The 14,204-nt window shown below is 46.8% G+C and overlaps 2 protein-coding genes across 3 annotated transcripts in view; one reads left to right on the top strand and one right to left on the bottom strand.

Annotated features, from left to right (window-relative positions):
* Window positions 1-14,204, top strand: part of LOC119160000 (uncharacterized) — a 233,566-nt gene that overhangs the window by 93,289 nt on the left and 126,073 nt on the right. Inside the window, exon 2 of one of the 2 annotated variants that reach the window (XR_012894304.1) lies at window positions 9,934-9,983. The gene's annotated coding sequence lies outside the window, so the exon portion shown is untranslated. Of the gene's footprint in view, window positions 1-9,933; window positions 9,990-14,204 lie in introns of both variants that reach the window. The other variant, XR_012894303.1, reaches the window with a different exon arrangement.
* LOC119172821 (protein ABHD15) overlaps window positions 1-14,204 on the bottom strand; it is a 238,403-nt gene that overhangs the window by 161,549 nt on the left and 62,650 nt on the right. The gene's annotated exons all lie outside the window — the stretch shown is intronic.

Below are 14,204 nucleotides of genomic sequence, written 5' to 3'. Positions count from 1 at the left end.
CTTATTTTCTTCTTTGTCTTTTAGAGTCTCTGTTCACCCTAGACGGTGCCTGCAGACGTGACGGAGGCGTCCGAACGTCTACCTCGAGAGGGACGACGTTCATCAAAGTGAATAGGGCGTCGTCCGGCTGCGAGAGGAACGATGTCTATTGAACAAGCGGGGTTTCTGTAGCTGGGCGAAACGCTTCTTCCCTATCACGTATAGCCTCTTTTGGTTTTTTTTTTCAGCTGAGAAATCGCTCCTGTGGACGAAGTAATCACCGTCGTCCCATAAATCACGCCTGCCTGCCTGCCTGGTCTCCGGGAACGTGATGCTTGGCAATGAGAGAGAAATAATGTGGAAGTGCAAGGAAAAAAATCCTGCTGATAAAATCTGAGGACGACTAAACGTAGTTAGTTGGATTAGCACGGAAGCTGATTAATATTAACACATTAACCCCGACTCCGGAAGCCACTGTCACGTACTCTGATGGCTCTGTCACGAACAAATCGTCTGCTATTGACATTTTCAGCGTAAGTAGAGGTCACTTAGTTTTGTGCACAGTGGCGCGTTAGCGCAGAGTTTGACTCGGCAGTAGATTTCTGGTGTGGCGTTGGGGCGGGGGGGGGGGGGTCTGTTTGCGCGCGTACTGAACACCGACAAGGGATGATGGCAGCACTAAGGAAGCCTTTGTTGAAAGCGGATGTATTCCGGTCGATAATGAAATGGTTGAGTGCGAAGGCCCCAAAGGCTGCTTGTAGTACACAAGCCATTGCTTTTCTTAGATTTCTCTTTGGGTGCGTCTGGGAGTACACATTAACTTAGGAATGTTCATACTCAGGCCATTCTTTTTATTGTCAGAACACTTTACTATCTTACTATTTCTTCCAGTAGCACTGATAGTTAAGCGAGTTGGTAAGGATTCACGAATATCGAATGGAGCAAGCAAAGGACAGTAGACATTGATGGTTAAGAAGACACGAGGATAAGCGCCGGCGCTTATTGGCTTCACGTCTTCTTCGTTGGGAGTGTTTGGTGTTTTCGCGTTGGGCCGTTTCACAATCACCACTATACCACTCCAATTGATCATGCTTTGGGCACGGCGACTCAGCTGGTTTCACCGTGAAGAGAGTGATTCTTTGTACTAAAGATCAAAGACACAATTCTTGTGGGGCATTAAACGAGTGACGAGTGGCACCTCAATCTCGAAGTCGTCGCGCCCGTTAAAAGTGCCGGACATCAGGGGGCTCGGTGATAATTCTCATGAATATGATCACGACGTATTGAAGGCGCAGTGGCGAATCTCACGAGGGCATCGCAAATATGCCGTTTCTTCAGCTCTGTCCTGAGTTACTGGAACGAGTACACTGATGTGTGTCATTCAAGGAGGTTATGTTTCCTTTTCATATTTCTCCAGACTCTGTTTTCTTGTTTGTTGTGTTCAATATTTCTAATATGCTTTTTCACGTATGCCTATTGGTCACTCGAAGCAGCCCTATCATTCTGACCTACGCGTAAGTCGTTGAACAATAACAATATCAGAAAATATATATCTGCTTCTCTCAGGTCAGTATCCAGCAGCCATTCGCTAACCGCACAATAGATAGCCATAAGACAACCAGACAGACGCTGACGTTTTCGCTTACGGAGCGTAAGCGCATTCAGTCTCTTTTGCTCAAAGACACTTCGAATAAAGCAGGTCGGAAGAAGAAATGAAAGCGTGCCCAATGGCCACACAGGCGGCGGCCTCCCGTCAGAATAGATCTGCGGACATTCGCTGATTGTTTTCTCGCGTGGTGATTGGGACGAATACGTGGGCCTCCCGATTGACGTTCAAGACGCGCTGCAGTAAGGTTTCCGTAACGGCGATTCGAGACCGCTATCTCTTGCCGAGCTTGCACGGCTTCTGCGCGTCACCCGTACCCACCACGCATTCTCTCGAAGACGTCCGCAGATATGTCTTTCACGTAACGGCCTTGTCCGTTCTCGAGCCTTGTCTTACGCTTAATATTTTATTGTTTTTCTCTTTACTGAGCGCATGGGTGTGCGTCAGCATGATTCATGTCTGAGCGCTGCCAGACAACAGAGGGACTTGCGTAACACCAACGCGTCAAATTTCTGGATGAGTGGTGCGGATTACGAAATCTGCGTAAGGAATACGAACGATGCTCCCGTTCAATGTCTGCACTAAAGCAGAGTGAGAAAGAAAACACGGACTTACGGCCAGACGGCCTAGTCGCGGGCAGCCGACAAGCGTCGTGAGTCGAGAGATTTGTTGTCAAAACGTGATTTCAGTGATTTACTTAATACTCGTAATGCTTTATCTCTATAGGCTATATCTTACCGATAGATTTGGTGCTGCCATATTGGGCTGTAAACTAGCCGATTTGTATATTTAATGTCAAAAGTTGGGCGAGTTGGGGACAGTTGATTATTACGAATGAAGCAGCGCACGACGACAAGCATTAAAGGAACGACAGGGACACCGTTGTGTAACAACCAAAGGAACACTGCTGCGGTAGTTGTATATGTATCAAAATAGTTGGGTTGGTGCATTCGACGTTTGATGACCTTATTTATGCACGTTGTGATATGCGAGCATAAACAAAACGCATGTTTAACACCCCCAGGAAGTGCCACACGTCTCTTTTACGTAAAGGCATCTATATATGTTTGACGGGGTATAAAATTTCAACCGCCAGCGTTATTTAAAAAAAACTGCTTTATCGCGGTAGCTCTAACGGGACCATTGCGATCGTGTTGGAAATTTTGGTTTAAGTCAGTTTTGCAGTACTTCGTGGATACTTATCGTCAAGTGGCCCCACATAAAATGCATACGTCTTCATGCCATACGCATGAAGACTTATGCACACACACAAAAAAAGAATCGAGAAATAGAGAGATAAAGAAAGGGAACATAAATAAGATAGAGCAAGAAAGAAAGAAATATAGCGAGACAAAAAATAATTATAAAGAAACTCAAGATGAAAAAAAAGTTGTAGAAAATAACAGAATGAAAGAGAAAGAGAGAAAGAAATAGAGGAAAAAGATAGATAAAGAGAAACAAGCAAGGCCGCCCACCTTCGCTTGGCCCTCAGGCTTGGAACCACTGGTGCAATACTACATTTATTTTTTTATTTGTACATAAAAAAAGCAGGCATATAACCCAACTCCGCTGAAGCAATTTTCTTCCTGAGAATAAATGTAACGAAGGTGGAGTCTTTCAGAAAGATCAATATTGGAAGAGGGAATACGAAGTACGTAGAAATAGGAGATGGTATAAACAACAGAAATAGTAAGAAGGTGATTCAAGTGGCATTTTATAAAGGCCGGCAGCTGTTGCAATCCTAGCAATGTCCCCCTTTCATGTCTTCACTCGGCTCAAACTCTGATCAGCATGATGGATTTCAATGTTCTCGTTTCATATTTCATTTCGGCGCCACCGGAACGCTTCCGATATACATCGCCTGGCAATGCGGGAATACTTTGTTTGCTTTTAAAGCCGCGACTTGGAACTGAAACGGGGACGACCTTCCTTACATCAGTCTTATTTATTCTACGATAGGAAAACAAAAGACAAAACAAGGCAATACCCAAGGTATAATCTTCGGACTCAGAACTGCAGAGATTTATCTGAATCACGGCGATGTTATACGGTTTCGGACGGCAAAAAAAAAAGGAAAAATAAATAACACGGTGAAAGTCTTCGACAGCTGGTCTTTCTCAAAAGCGCAGACCAAAGCATCGATCGTCGCACCGAGTCTTGATGGGCGGGCACAATGCGACAGCCGATAAAACTGTGCCCCTGTACCCCCCTATCCCGTGTACACACATATATATAAGAACTCTAAGGACGCGCTGCCAAGATAGGCAGAGATACAGCCCTGAGTATCGCTTCTTTTCCCGAGCATCAGGAGGGGCGGCCATGCAATTTCTGCAGAGTACAACAGAAGGGTAGCTAATGCACCGCAGAGAACGCGAACACAACAATACGTGTTTTCACATGCTTTCACTCGCGCGACAGCTGTGTCACGAGCGCTTAGGAAGCGCTAGTACTGACGCTCAGAAATCGACACTGAGAGAGAAGAATGCGCAGATAGTTTTGAATGCATGCAGGCTTTTTCACAGGACACTCGGAGGGTCTGGTACACTAGCTGTGCACGCACTGAAAACGCGCGCAAAAAGGAGCGTATAGGCAGAACCATTTTTCGGGAGGGGGGGTGGCGGTGGCACAGGCCCAGAGTTCCGTCCCCTGGCTACGCCTCTGCACACACACACACACACACACACACACACACACACACACACACACACACACACACACACACACACACACACACACACACACACACACACACACACGCGCGCGCGCGCGCGCGCGCGCACACACACACGCACACGCACGCACACGCACGCACACACGCACACACACACGCACACACACACACACACACGCACACACACACACACAGACACACACACGCGCGCGCGTACACACACACAGTGCAGAGATTTCGAGATATATATAGCATGCGCAATGCATCTACTGGCGCAAAGTAGTCCGAAGAGCACGCGAGAACAGCCCTGGATTCGCGCACTCGTGTAGATTATCGTAGTTCGGTGCAGCCGCTCTTCAGAGGTCGGCGTGCAATCAAAAGTTGGCCACGTGTGCGGCGGCCGGAGAGCGGTCCGTCTGGAAGTACCCTGGCCCATTCTCTTCTTCATCCACCTCGTTTCGTAAAGGCGCTCGTGCATAGCGAAGCGCGCTCTTGCGCGTCAGCTGGACGGATCGTTGATCAAACACAGCCCGCCCAGCGTAATCGCCACGACGTCCTAGCACTGGTGCTATGCGCAGGGTGCATATGCGTGTTTGTGTGCGGACTGTCTTCCTAAACGGCCGTTCGACCGCGCGAAAAGTTTCTTCGAGCGTGACCGTGTATCGCAGTCGGCCACACAGCATTCATTTTGTTTAGCCTTGCAGACCGTCGCTGGAAACGAACAAGCGGTTTCGAAGAGACGCGCTTGTTTGCTTTCTCCGTATGACGATAGTGCAACGTTAGTTATCCCTACAAACATGTTCTAGCACCCGTTATTCGTTCTTTTAAGGCAAAGCACGAAGCGGCGGTGTAGCGGTTACGGTGGCCAGCTGCTGACGTCGCGGGTTTGATCTCGGCTGCGGTGGTCGCATTTAGATGGAGGCGAATTGCTGAAGGCCCGTGTATGACGCCAGTGCACGTTAGAGAACACGAGATGGTTAAAACTTCCGAAAACCTTTACCTGCGGCGTCTCTCATACAATGGTTTTGAGACTTAAATCCCGAGATATTGTTATTAGGCACATCCAGCTGCCTAACAATAAACAGATCAATAGCTTGCATGTTTTGTCGTATTGCTTTCTAATTCGATCTTAGTTTTTTTGTCCAAGCTTGCGCTAATGTTTTTCTTCGCTTCCTATCTTCTATATCTATTTGTATTATCCCCATCCTCCACTCGAAAGAGTAGGCACACCATTAGGTGGCCGTTGTTAGACTGCTTTCTGCCTATTCTAGGCGTGTTCTTGTGAATAATGTAACAGTAAATAGTAAGTATTTGTACGTTTTCAAGAAAGGCAAGAAAAATGCTCTGCTGTAGCTGCATGGATCGCTGGATTGGTTTAACGTAGCATTATAACAACAATGACGACGACGACTTAAAGAGCTTTTGACATAAGCCATGCTCAGAGGAAAACAACAACACACGTCTTCTACAGCTAGATTTTCTATCAGCGTGAACAATGGTCATGCCCTGATGAGCCCAGCCATGTCATCAGTGCCCTACGCTATATTATTGTGGACACCAAACAATGAGTCGCGTACCCTTTATTTGTTGGATTGTTTTTTCCTCCAAATTAAGATCGATGAGGCGTTGTCCTTCGCGGCCTAGAATCTGCGCCAACAGGGCTGGTGACCGTGCACTACATGTATGTGTATTGTTTTTGAAGTACCGCACACACTGTTTTGTGAGCACTCCGTTGTGTGATGGATGTCCTGCAGACACTGCATTATACTACCCGCGAAAACTTCCATGCAGTCATATCGTTCGCGTGCTGTTGTCTTGTACTTGCGCGTCTACATGCGCACTGAATTTTCTTTTTTTTCTTGTACTGCTTTCCACGGCAGGGCAGCCGACCAGAATCGGTCTGTTTAGGTTGTTGAGGTTGTTAAGGTTGTTTAGGTTGTTAAGGCTAGGCTCATAGGCGTCTCCTGTTCTGACGGTGTGTCATGTAGTCGTGGCTCATCATAAAAGCGGGTGTGCATCGCAATGGGTAAATCACTTTACTTGCCACACTGCGCTAAAGAAGGCAGCAGTTAATAATAACTGTTGGTGGTCAACGTCCGAAACCACCACATGATTATGGCAGATGCCGTAGTGGAGGGCTCCGGAAATTTAGTCCACCTGCGGTTTTTTGACGAGCACGTATAGGTTAATTACTCCTGCCTCAAGCATTCTCGCTTCCATCGAAATCCGGCCGCCATGGTCGGGATTCGAACCCGCGACCTGTGGCTACACGGTAGAGAACTATAACCACCTGATCATCGTTGCAGGTGGGCAGCAGTTGGCCGAACAAACAGTCAATGATCTTAGTAGAGCAGAAACAACATTCTTTACACGCTGTAGGAAACTGAAGCCGGGCATGTGTATAATATAGAACAAAGAGAAGAACCTAATGCTAAACTACATTCAGACGCAGTTTTCTGGTGACGTTGAGCCGAAACATCCTTCCCTACATGTCCGGTTTCCGACTTGGCACAACTACTGCCTCATCAAAGAAATTTCTCAAAGCCAAAGCATGCTTCAGCCTTCCCTAGTTTACACGTCAGTATAGAGCTGAAACACCCACGCTTCTCCCCTCCGCAGTTTCTTTCTTGGACCAAATTCGCGTGGTATGTAATTTCTGGTAGTCAGTCTTTGGTAATGGCTGCCATATTTCCGCACTTCTATGCGTTTTATGTGGCTTCGGTTCTTGTAGACGATAGTCTTTCTTGGGGACTTTCGACGGAAAAATTTTGGTCTGTCTGTCTGTCTGTCTGTTTGTTTGCGCAAACGATACCTCAAACGGCACCAAACGGCCAACCCCATTCGCAGCGCCCACCAATATTGCTCAAGGCTTAGGCGTTCATACTTCTGTGATTGTCAACTAAAAAGCAATTATTGCGAATATCTGAGGCGCCACAACAAGCATCGATGTTTTCTATATCTGCCTTTACAATAGAAGAGGCACACACAAGAAACTCTAAGGAATGTAGCGTTTAATCACGCTGCACTGACAGTGCAACGCGATGCTCAAAACGGTGTTTCCAACGCTTTGCTACGACGTCACGGTGGTGGCACCTGCCCGTCACTTTGCGTTCTACACCTTATCACCTCCGAGACTGGCGTGCATCTTTCTCTGCGGGCTGCATGCCTTCGTTTTCGAAGATAACTGCCAGATGGCACTTGTGTCTAACGTGCCTAGATGCGCTCGTTCGCCTCCGCCACACGCTCGAGGCACTCTAACGCAGCGCCTGCAGAATATCATTCACCAATTTTCTTGCGCAGAACATCAAATAAACGTTTTGTTCACTCTCTCCAGATGCAATCGTCTTTCGACGACATTTACAGTGTAACATGTAGATTCGGGCCAATTTTTTCTTGGGAACATGTTCGCGCGCCAATAATGCGTTGCCTACTATACTTCGCTATTGAAGGGGATGAACATATAGGAAACACAGAGTTGAAGATTGCATGTAAAATAACGCTTTCAGAGGGACACCACAATGTAAAGAATACTTGAAAAACACCTTTAACGTTTCACTTTGCCTTTTATTTTGTGCTTTTATTATGATTTGTCACAGAAGTGTTTGTTCTACTTGTGGTACGCCCAGTCGAAGACGAAGTTCCAAACGTTGAAAAAGATCGCAGGAGTGTAAGCATAATGGGAATGAAAGATCACATGTGGGTGCACAAGGAAGTGGAGGTGCAGTAATATTCCCCCTTCACTTCTTGTGGAGAACTCTGCACACGCCTATGCCTAAGGCAGAGCAAGTGTCTGTGCGCGGTATACCACGCGATGTCGCGCATAATCTCAGCTTCGGAGGGGAATTTCATTCCGCACCGTCAAGGAGGGCATACCCGCACGTGCCGCTGACAGCGACGATGCTCTTGATGGGAGCACGGGGGGAAATCCCATATGCCTTGCGAAAGCCGCGCTGCCAAAAGAAGCAGGTCCGCATGGACACGGCTTCGCGGGGCGTCGCGGTGAAACACCGGACGTGTCTAAGACAAACGGAACGGGCGTGGCACGCGAATCACCAAGCCAGCGACTGAAGCCTCTTCGATGCCATGCCAGCGAGCAGCAGAACGCGAGTCGAGGACGGCACCGAAGTTCGCGGTGCAGTTTCATCATCATGATAATCGTCATCTCTATTATTGTCACTAATTGAAAAGGGCCTCATCAAAAACTAGCAGTTAACGTAGCCAAGTAAGGTATAGGGGACGTCAATCACACTGTTTTAAGTGTATGTTAGTAATTCTGATATGTAATTGAGACCGAACCGGCAACCTTCGGTCAATCGAAGGTTGTCCGTAAGTGGCAACCGAGCCTTCGAAATTCCCTGCCTCCATTCACTATGCATTCAAATATGAAATCTCGAAAATGACAGAAAGAGAGGTCTAAATCCGACGGGACAATGACACTACCCCCTCGAACGAGATAAAGAAAGAGAACGGAGAATTAGAGCTACGTTTTACCACTGCCGGTGCGTAACTGCAGCACGGATTATGCTATTTTCAGAATATGTGACTCAACCATCGCTATAATTTGCCTCTATATATAGTGCTGACGAGAAAGAGCAAACGGGCCTTTCTGAAGTAGTTGTATGGACCGAAGTCGACAGCTGTATGTGCAAAAGTCGTCGTGCTATAGGTGAATAACTGATAAGCAATGATTAATCATAACAAGCACAAACGTTTCTTAATTGTGATAACTACTGAGTGGCTTGCCCGATAAGCCAGCTCTATATTCTTTGTTTACGTGAAGATGACAAGTACTGGAAGTTTGGGAAGGTGGCAGTTCACCTTATGTCAGACTTGACTGGCCGACGTTTCTGTTAGATGTCTGACATAATTAGTGGCTAGAACTTGTACGAACAACGCTGTACCAAAGTCCATTTTTTTGTATGTGGATTTGAGCACCGAGAGTTCCTGTACTTGTTTTATTTACAGCCCACGTAAACCACAATTGACATACTGCTCACTTCCTGGAGGTGGTCTATTACCGCGTTTTGAAATTCTTATACAGATCAAATACTTCCTGAAAACGTAATATTACACATTTATTAAACACATGTGTTTTACGTGTCTAGACCTCGATACGATCATGAGCCGCGCCGTAGTGGGATATCTGGTTTGCATCTTGATCAGCTTCAACGTGTGCCTAAATCCTAGCCACGGAGTGTTGTTTGCCACCCGTTCAAACGGGGCTGCCCTTACCGGGAATAGAATCTGTGCCCTTTAGCTTGTAGAGCAAAGTGACACCTCACCAACGCTGCGCTAAAGCTCCAAGCTACTTGTGGTGGGATCAGGTGTATTTTTGTACCTGCGTCTTTCTAGTGGGGACAAAAACTTAACTGTGTCCTGTCATTGCTTCTTTCTTGAAATTTTCGATTATAACTTCAGGATCGATGACACATAAGAACGAGGAGAAAACGGCAGTGTATAGCTGAATAGGAGCGCGTGCGTCAGCCATCCATCACGTGTACTGACGTGCGAACCTTGAGGGCGTATGCAAATACCATGGCGAAGGTGAAGCGTATAAACCTCAGGGGTATACACCTCTCGGTGCTCTTGAGGATCCGCCTCTTGCATTCCGCTGGTTTTCGCGCGTATAGCATTTATCCGCAACCCATCGTAACATGTTCTCCCGTGCCTTTTACAGGAAGTGACTTTGGGTGAAGCGCCTTGGAAGGAAAGAAGACTGACGACTTGGTGAGTGTAAGTCTCTCTGCCTATACGCTGTTATACCGGCCGAAAGTGCCACCGTGGTTGAAAAAAAAAAAGGTAGAAACCGAAGTAACAAAAAAAAAAATGCGAGGGTAAACACGCATGCACGCGCGTAGGAAAACGGTGGCAACAACAACAACGAAACCAATAACAACGACAACAACAACAGCAGCAGCAACAATGTACAATTCCTACTGGCAGTGAATTGACGCATCACTTAAGTATTGCGTGAGCGCACAGTATACTGCCACTGGAAATGTCCTTATGGAGTTGTCTAAGTGATGCGTAGAGTTGGACCGCATGAAAGTCAGTCGTAACGTTTTCTTCAAGAGGTATCGGTGAGTCGTCGAACGTTCGTCAACGTATAGAACGGCACGATGAAGGAACGCACCACCACAACGGAAGCGCGTGTTTGGTGTAACACTTATCACAGAATTGGAATTTTCTGCCTGATGCAGAGATATTTTATACCACCATCCCGAAATATTTCAGCAATACCATCATAGACGATGTTCTCATTACGCGCTCTTCTTTAGACGCTCATGTTTTTGTGACGCATTCATACGGTTCAGGTATAATCGTTTTGCGCAATTCGGTATTCGAATAAAATAGCGCGCATTATAAAAATAGCGCATTTTTGTTCGTATAGCACATAGTTCTCAAATAATCAGCAACTACGAAAAATGATCGAAGGAATGAGACGTAGGAAAGGGGAAGGGTGAATTCCTTTGCTTTCAGCATTGAATTACCTTGATGCATGCAGTTCTCTATCGATGCAATATTGAGCGCAAAATGAAGGCATCCTGCATGTTTAAAAAACTCCAGTGTCGCCGAAGCAACATTGTCAGAAATATACTATCTCCGGTATGAAGTTCACGATGACGTTAACTCAAAGAAATAGCTATTATCTAAGTACCAGTTTCTTTTAAAAGCTTTTAAAAAAGTAAAATATTTAATACTGTAGTCACTGGTATATTTCAGCATGCAGTTACAAAATATTTGCAAGTCGACACTTGCTGGACACTTTAAATAAATGACTTTTTTTCTTTATGTTAAATGTAATTGTAACGTCCCTTTGTTAAAGATGGGAAATATTTGTTCCGAACAAAATGTTTTGGAACCCTTAGGCGATTCTGAAACTTGGCACTTTACCGGTCTAGGGCTACTCTGAAAATTGTTGGCTTTTTTTTTCGCTCCTTATTTCTTCCCTCCTACCTTCCTTTCCTCAATGTCTCCCCTTCCCGAAGTAGCAGGCAGGCGTGATGCCCCTATAGGTGGCAGTCATCAGCCTCTTCCCACCTGATTTTCTCCGTGTCTTGTGTTTTCTGTATATACGAACCAAGTGAATAAACAAATACTATTCAAAATTCAAGAGGTATTCGAATAGTATCCAATTCGTATTCGTATAAGAGGGTTGCAAGTGACGTCATCCGCTTGGGGCGCTATCGGCGTGCACCTCCATGTCTGTGGTCCGTGCTGGCACCCATGTTCTCATGGTGTGGCGCTTTATCGGTTCTCTCGAAACGGCGGGTGGCGTTGAGAGGCTGTGTGCGTGACAGTGTGCATGACGCTGAAGTGTGTACTAATAGAATGTGCTTGAGTGCCTACGCGGAGACGAGCAAGACTGGCGCGCTGTCGTTCCGACGCTAACGCCATCTCGGGGGCTCCCCGTGCAACACTTCTATTCGTACGCGATTCGGGTCTATAGATGCGCCATTCACAAACCCCTAGTGTTTTACCCGACGGGTTATAGACACTCGCCTTCGTAGCATGAGGCCCCATGCAGTTTCTTCAATGAAGAACCAACAAGAGAGTTTTATCTTGTTTCATTTATGCTATATATATATATATATATATATATATATATATATATATATATATATATATATATATATATAGCTATTCGTCTTATATCACAGAGGGAAGGATGGGCGGGCATTTTTTTTGGTTAAGCTTAAGTAGAAATGTCTACGCATATTTTTAAAAGTTAGCAGTGGTGAAAGAGAATACTTGAGACGAAGAAAGAACAAAGCGGGTGTTAAAAATATGGGAGGAAAGGCACATTGGCGTAACAGAGGCTCCTAGAACGCTGAAAATCCAGATGTAGTTGATTACTGGTGCGCGTACAACACGACTGAAGCGGCTCAGAAAGGCAGAGGCATCGGTTGAGATAAATGAGAGCCGTCAACGCGCAGTACACCTCTTTGTATCCAGGTATCTCTCGGTGTGATTTAGGGGCCCTTTAACACCTGGTGTACCGGTAGAGTCCACCGCTTCGGCGTAAAAACGTCGGGGAGAACTCAGTGAAAATGGTGGTAACGAGACATGACGTTTGGGTAGAACTCCGAGAATAACTAGAATAAAAAGTGACAAGCAACGTGGCACCTTTCGTAACCAAAAAAATTGTTAACGTATAACTACATTACCAGCCACAGTTTCGAAAGGCTAACGAATATGTTGCTAAGTTACCAAAGGAAGTAATCTGTTAGAGGTAGCGCCGTTACTTGTGCCACGTTATGGACAACAATGACCTAAACCTAAGTAAACGCGCCTCTCTGGAATTTCGCCTGCATCGAAAGGTTGCCACTGTGGCCGAATTCGACCCTGCGACTTACGCGTCAGCAATCAGGCACCATAATCTCTAAAACATCATGGCAGGTCGACATATCTTAAGAATCTGTGTGCTTTCTAGTAACGTAAGTTGCAAGTCGAGCGACGTACCCCATGCAGTTTCTTGTAGATGTACGAAATGACTAACTCCAACTCCAAAACGCATGCTACGTGTGACTGATTTTTAAATGAAAAGAAAAGTGAGCCCCGTAATTGTGTCTCAGGAGGAGGAGGACACCTGAACACTAGCTCACGAGGGAGGGGGGTAGAGAAGGGATTAAAAGGATAGGATTAAAAGGTAAAGAGATAGAGAGGAAGGAGAAAGCGAGGCGCAGGGACAGCGAACGACAGAAAACGACGGAGGGAAGGAGGAGATATGAAAGATGGACATGGTCGCAGGAGTCCGAGGATGGGACACCACCAGGCGGGAGCTCTTGTCGGCGTCAGGGATGGCGTAGGGCGGGCCCAGTCGGCCAGAGCTGCGCTGTCGTCGGAGACCGCGGGGGCACAACGCCGCGTGTTCCCCGTGCGTGGTTTGCCCATGCGGTGTTCCTCATATGGAGACAGAACCAAACAATGCACAAACGCAAGCAACGAAGCACTCAGCGGGCGTGCCTATGCCAATATACAGGAGCCCGATGAACACACACTCGTGTATTAGGTGCGTGAGCAAGCCCGCGAACGAGTGTGTAGTGTCTCGCAGTCTGCGGGTGCGATCGATCGTGGCACGCAATATAAGCGCCAAACCCGATTCGGCCGATTTCCTTCTTAGGAAAGTGGCGACGGGTGCCCCTTCACCCCCCACCTTCTGTGCAAATAGGGCACCAGGTGGGGAACCGTTGCGCGCCTCATGACGGACGAATGAGGCGAGATTCCACAAAGGGAGAAAGGCGAGCAGTCTATCTGCGACAGCCGTCGCCCGTGGATCCTCTCTTCCCGAAAAGGAAACCACGGATGCTGAGACGGGATTCATTAAGCGAAGTCCTTAATTAAGCCGGGTCTCGTCTTGTCCGCCCTGGTACGGGTTTAGCGCCCACCCACCGTATCTGCACACAGCCACTCAGCCTTTGGTGCGCAGCGTGCTTTGAGGGAGGAGATCTGGACCGTTCTTTCAAACGTGACTGCGCGGGAGCGGACCCTAGAGGAGCGTGACTGCTGGAATCGATTTGAAATACTTCGAGGTATATGTACGAGCATCGTTTCGTGTTTCTCATTAACGTTTTGCATTGAACTATATACGCATATACGCAAAGTCGGCTTTCGATGCCCAGACTAAAGCAATATCGCAGTAGCGGACGGCGAATCAAAACCGACAACCGACTGTTGTTCTAGTTGCAACCGACAATCGACAACTGACTGCAGGTCTCACTATAAGGAGCATCGCTCGTATGCCAGTATGTTGCATACTTACTTTGTCTCTTTGTCTCGCAACCAACACCCTCCCCACAGGCACATACGTATACGCGTGCACATGTACATGCACGCACACGCACACGAAACAACTTGTGCTAAAAATTTTCCTAAGAGGAAATTTTAGCTTTTAAATGCGAAGCATTTCTTAGCGAACTTCGGTCACTTTGAGCGTATCTATCTATC

Source organism: Rhipicephalus microplus, chromosome 3, assembly GCF_043290135.1.
Source record: "Rhipicephalus microplus isolate Deutch F79 chromosome 3, USDA_Rmic, whole genome shotgun sequence".
Taxonomy (NCBI): Eukaryota; Metazoa; Arthropoda; class Arachnida; order Ixodida; family Ixodidae; genus Rhipicephalus; species Rhipicephalus microplus.
This window is presented reverse-complemented; position numbering and strand designations above follow the sequence as displayed.